At 35.9% G+C, this 6426-nt stretch overlaps 1 protein-coding gene across 3 annotated transcripts in view; it reads right to left on the reverse strand.

Annotated features, from left to right (window-relative positions):
• The window catches only part of LOC106465449 (sulfate transporter-like), a 50041-nt gene extending 48411 nt beyond the window's left edge, over window positions 1-1630 (reverse strand). Inside the window, exon 1 of one of the 3 annotated variants that reach the window (XM_022393354.1) lies at window positions 1539-1630. The gene's annotated coding sequence lies outside the window, so the exon portion shown is untranslated. Of the gene's footprint in view, window positions 1-369; window positions 539-1534 lie in introns of those variants that run through there. The other 2 variants (XM_022393355.1, XM_022393357.1) reach the window with 2 other exon arrangements.
• Between the last annotated feature and the right edge of the window lie 4796 nt (window positions 1631-6426).

The following is a 6426-nucleotide window of genomic DNA, read 5'->3' on the forward strand; positions in this document are numbered from 1 at the left end:
TATTTTCAATCATTAACCCAATAATATCGAACGAATTTTGACCAACCCAGAAGGCTTAGGTTAATCTTAAATATAGTAAGATAACAACACAGAATAATAATAAATATAAATGATATTATAAAAATCAACAGCAAATATAGTAAATGCTTTAATCAACACTGTACCCGCGCTGTGTTAAAAATCTTCCTTGTTTAGGCCGATGCGCAACCAAGAACTACCTCACCCTGGTAAAATCAGCTTAGTAGATTTAGGTTAGCCCTAAATTCATAAACTAAGCTAACAAAATGAAATATTCTCTATAATAATAAATTAATAATTATTAGTTTAATAATGATAAATATAGTAATCAATACTGTTAATGTAAGTAACCTTAAAGAAAGGACAAGATATTCTCAGGTTCACTGATTTCCCTCAGAGTAGACGAGTAGGATCCAGAAACAGGAGAACCTTTTGATACTCCACTGTGGGATATAGATCTGACCCTCCTTGAGCCAGATACAAAGAAAGAGACTGAGCGCCCGGACTTACAACGCTATAAAGCGGCTTTCGATACCCATGGTGGGCAGAGCACTGATAGCCCATTGTGTAGCTTTGTGCTTAACTTCAAAACAAACAGACTGCACACCAAATTGTACAAATCACAATCTACATCATCGAAACAGACAATATAGTTAAAAATAAAATAAATTAAAAATTACTTTATTAATTCATACATATACCGTGAAGAACTGGTGAAGGAGAGAGACCTTATTAAATCTAAACCTCTCTCAGCAGTTCAGGTTTGTAGCTAATTTGCGAACCAGAAGTGTAATAAAATAGAGAACAGTTAAAAAAACAAGGCTAAAAACAACATTGACGTTTAAAGTTAAACTTTGAACACTAACATTCTGCACAAGTCGATCAGTTGAAAACTTACTAAGAACTAGCTATACCTCAGCTAATCTCATGCTCAAAAACGAATGTCAAATTTCCTAAAAATCTGAATAACAAAGAAAATCACAATAATATACACAAACTCTCTCTCTCTCTCGGCGCTCATGCCGTACACATGAACTGAAAGCCACTTTCAAGTCAAACAAGAGGGTTTTAAGCTCCCAAGTTATCACCCTGTTTAGCATAAGGAACAATCACTGCGGTTACCTATAACGTAACATGTTACAGTAATCCTTTCTAATGGGAGACACTGTGACATCCTTGATGACTCATCCAAATCCTGTGAATAGCTAAAGTGAGAGAAATTTGGTGGCTCTTTCTTACCAGGTGTTCTAAAGTGAAACAAAAATATTTGAAAATTTCACATGTTAACTAAGGGGTAGAAAACGTATGGTACCTTCCTGTACCACAATACTCATGAAAACTGCCACTATCGAAACAGCGTCTTCACTCTCAGAGCACGTACGAAACTCGTGTCACTGATACTAGGCTGCAGGCATCACCCGCTCTAAAATTATAACCTAGTTTTAAAACCAACTAATGAATTGTTAATGTCAACCTAAAGTGCAAAATGCCTTTGTTATTGAATAAATCTTCTTACCTACTTTTATTGTTTTCATTGATTTGGAGTAATTCCACCCTCGAGAATCAAAATTATATATACTTTCATTATTTGAAATAACGCAAGTACACTGAGGTAGTAGAAATAGTTTCTTAGATTTTACAACCTGTGGTGCTATCTAGTGTTTTAAATCAACTAAATCAAACTCCAAATTCTACATCGATTATTATATATATTCAAAGTCATATAACCGAAATTATTTTACTTCCCACATTACTCATTGATAAATATTATCAACAAATGTCACTTAAACTTATATCATGCAAACCAAACTCGGAGAGCCTATGATTTCATTATTTTCAATAAATAACTTATATTAAACCGTCAACAACACATACCTCCAACTCATTACTTCAATCATTCTTATAATGGAACAAAAGGCCCGAAGAACAGAGCACAATTTTGTCTTTTTGTGGCAACGAGACGCGAACAAGTTACAGATAGTATGTATTTTACTAATAATCTGGCGTCTTGTGTGTGTGGCGTAACAAAAATGTTTGTTTCGGTGGGTATTCTGAATATAGTATTTGTTTATTTTTTGCATGCATATATCAAATTCAGGTTCTGTTTTCTTTTGTTTTTGTTGGTCCGATAAAAATATTTATTCATCCGTGTTTTTAATCAAAGAATTATTGTCACAAATGTATGTAAAATATACGTTTTGCTTCAATTTTGAATTATAATTACATGTCATGGCGCCGCGATTGCAAATATTGAGCATTCTGACATCCATTATACAATAAAAACAAAACTGAAACCGAAACAGTCTTACGAAGCAGTTTTTCTTTAGGTAGCAAATTTTTGCATCGTGTCAATCTTAAATGTAAAAAGAAAAAAAAAAAACGAGTATACATATTTAACACGAAGATCTGACATCCGACTTTCAACAAATCGAGGCTTATAATTCCTTGTCCATTACTAATTACGAAATATCCACTGCATAGTTAGAAACTTGGCAAACTAACTGGCTGATAATAAAGTTGAAGTTTACCCTAATTGATCTCTTATGTTTTTATTTGTTATGAAAGATTACTAGGTTTAATAAACATTTAAATAGACTTAAGTTTGTCACATATCTACACACCACTTGCATCTAGAATATATCGACAATATAAGTACTTTCGCACTTAATATCGAAAAGAACCAAACATATTTTTACAAGCTTGTCACAAAGAAAGTTGTTACATCAATAAAAATATATTCTTTACGATACTGTAGTTGGCCATCACACAAAATATAATATAATAATATATAAGTGAATTCTGACTCCGGTAAATCGTTGTTTTAAGGTTCCGTGGATTGCGTCCCCATACAGCAAAAAATGAAAAATATAAATCGTGTTCCGCACTTTGACCCGTGGATGCGTTATAATATTGACGGTCAAATCTCACTATCCTCTCTAACAGAAGTTGACGGTGGGTTGTATTGACTTGTTGCTTTCGCTCAAGTCTGTCACTTCATATTAGGGATGTTTAGAGAAGATTTTTTTGCTGTTGTTGTTGTTAAGCACAAAGCTCTGCAATGGGTTTCTGTGTTGAGCCCACCAGGAAGTATCGAAACTCGTTTTTTTTAAATTATAAGCTTCAGACTTACCGCTGCGTCCTCGGTGGGACAGTGGTGAGTTTACAACGCTAAAATCCGGGTTAGATTTCCCGCGGTGGACACAGCAGATAGCTCAACGTGGCTTTATTCTGAAACAAACAATGGCTTACCGCTGTGCCAATGAGGGTCCTGGAGAGGATACCACTCGTATACCTTTGCGTGAAATTCAACAAAGAAACATTGTGGTGTTTTGCACGTAAGTATATATGATTAATACGTGATTTTAACCTATTAATAAAATATATGGTACTAAGTTGAGGTATAAACTTGTCTAGTCGCGTTTCACAACAATAAGTACAAACAACAACAGCAGTACACCTACGGACTTACAATGCTAAAATCCGGGATTTGGTTCCCCTTGGGGATACAGCAGATAGCCCAATGTGGATTTGCTCTAAAACAAACAAACTAATAACAAAATTACAAGGACTTTATCCTTTTTCTTACAAAAATATAAGCAACATTAATTATACATTTCACACGTTCTTCATGCGCTGCTTATTGAAACTCTTGTTAACAAATAAAGAGGTTATGTTAGTGACTGTCAGGGAGGGATTGGTCATAACATAGGTCGGTGTAATCACTGGGCTGGTCAGTCGAACTATTGACAGATATATACAACAATAAGTAATATAATAAAATATAATAATCTTCTTGTTTTCAAACTTCTTGCACTCGTCCAGTAAAGTATAAATTTCTAATTTTTAATCTCTGAATACAATTGTTACTTAATTCTAAGTCTTACATACACACCCTCAAAAGGTTTCGGCCGGTTCAATAACTAAGTCATAGGGCCGCTTCATCCCCCTCCCCTCCCAATCTACCCTTAGTGACTCCATTTCGATATCAGTGGAACCAGAATAAGTCGTTTGTGAAATATAAACAAAGATGCTATTTCGAATACTGATGTCAGCAGCAAAAGAGAAAAATAAGTGATATTTATGCTACTGTACTAAGAGCAGTATAACAGATTATACTAAGAATTGGAGTTCGTAGCTGGGCGAATCGCGATCTTGGAACTTACGTTGTCGGTTTTATGAATCTTGCCCGACGTGGCCAGATGGTTAGAGCGCTCGACTAGCAACCTGCGGGTCGCGAGTTCGAATCCCCGCCACACCAAACATCCTCACCCTTTCAGCCGTGTGAGCGTTATAATGTGACGGTCAATCCCACTATTCGTTGGTAAAAAAGTAGCCCAAGTGTTGGCGGTGGGTGGTGATGACTAGCTGCCTTCCCTCTAGTTTTACACTGCTCAATTATGGACGACTAGCGCAGATAGCCCTCGTATAGCTTTGCGCGAAATTCATAACAAACCAAACTTTATAAATATTATTAAGATAATTGTGTATTAACATTGCCCGTGGTGGGCAGAGCACAGATAGCCCATTGTATAGCTTTGTGCTTAATTACAAACAAAGAAAATTTGAAATTCAATTTAGTAAACAACAACCGAGGTTGAACAAGATTTAGAACACACTTATTTCACCAACTCTGCCAAACCTTCAGTGTGTCTCGAAATTTACGATATATCTACATTGATTCCCCACTTTCAAATTTTAACTTGCTTTATAAATAAGATCGGAATTATCTGTATTAAAAACCTTTTTTCTAACAGAGTTGCTTGACTAAGTACTATACTCATATGATAATAAAAACAATTCAAGATATAGAATATAGATATGTTTACAAAAAAGTCAATCGTGGTACTTTGAACTGAGCGCTTGGTTGATATCGAAACATCAGCAGTTACATCTACAACCTTGCAAGAAGAAAACGGAGAGAAAATAAACATCGCGCACGCTGACAGACAACGAAAATTTGATCCATTACGAAGTATTGCGCTGATATTTGGTCGTGTCAATGGCGCAGACAGCCCTCGTGTAGCTTTGCAAACAAACAACCCAAAGACAATATTCATTAGTTTTAATTTAGGAGTAAAGGCGTAATAGACAAGTCGTATTTTTTACGAAAATTTGAGGATATTTTCTGGTGATGTACCGTTATTTATCCTAGCGTATTTTGCTGGTTGTCATACTTTATTTGTAATTTGGCTAACATGATTCTTCCACGTTAAATTCGAATCATATCAAAGTCCAAGAAATTATGCTGATGGGGCGGTATGGAGAAGAGTTCCGTTTTAGAATAGTTCTGGTTTATGTCTATGCGTTTTAATCTTTTTTTGATGATAATACCATTTGTTTTTGGTAATATTCCACTACTTGATTAAGAACTGGTTGTAAATTGGTGGCTGCTGTTGAGGGGATTGTGAAACTCTTCCAAATCGTCACATCATCTGCGGATTGAGATGTTACACAAAAATTGATCCTTTACGTTGGTTTGGTTTGAATTTCGAGCAAAGTTTCCCGAGGGCTATCTGCGCAAGCCATCCTTAATTTAGCAGTGGTAGAATAGATGGAAGGCAGCTATTCAACACTATCCACTGCCAACTCTTGGTCTACTCTTTTACCAACAAATAATGGGATTAACTGTCACGGCTGAAATGCCTTGACCACCATGCCATGTCAGGCTTTGATCCTTTTCCACCACAAGTTATGTCATTACGATAATTGTTTTTGAAAAATATGCAACAACTTCTGTCAAACTCTTTACTTCAATTTTTATCATAAACAATTAATTTCCTTGAATAAAATGATTTAGCTGAATGTCATATTATGCATATTTTAAAAAATATATCGTCAGTGTTTTACCTAAGTTTAGTAATTGTTCGTCCGTTTACATTTAAGTTATGCCAACGAATAATGTGATTGCCCGTCACTTTATAACACCCCCACGGCTGAAAGGGCGAGCATGTTTGGTGTGATGAGGATTCGAACCTCTTTAAGAGTTGTTCAAGTAAAAAAAAAATCTTTACTACTGAAATTTCGTGAGCCCGACTACCGCGAGTATCGAAACTCAATTTCTGGCGTTATAGAACCTCACACCTACCACTGAGCTATCGAGGGGCATAATAATTGTATTAACAAGTAGGCTTAGGTGGTCATGTAGCTAACTATTTGCTAACCATGACAACTATTGGTATCCATTACCACAACCTTAAGTAAGCACGCAGCGAGTACACCAGGGCCGGCATGGCCAGGTGGTCATGTAGCTAACTATTTGCTAACCATGACAACTATTGGTATCTATTACCACAACCTTAAGTAAGCACGTAGCGAGTACACCAGGGCCGGCATGGTCAGGTGGTCATGTAGCTAACTATTTGCTAACCATGACAACTATTGGTATCTATTACCACAACCTTAAGTAAG

Source organism: Limulus polyphemus, unplaced genomic scaffold (assembly GCF_000517525.1).
Source record: "Limulus polyphemus unplaced genomic scaffold, Limulus_polyphemus-2.1.2 Scaffold1949, whole genome shotgun sequence".
Lineage (NCBI taxonomy): Eukaryota > Metazoa > Arthropoda > Merostomata > Xiphosura > Limulidae > Limulus > Limulus polyphemus.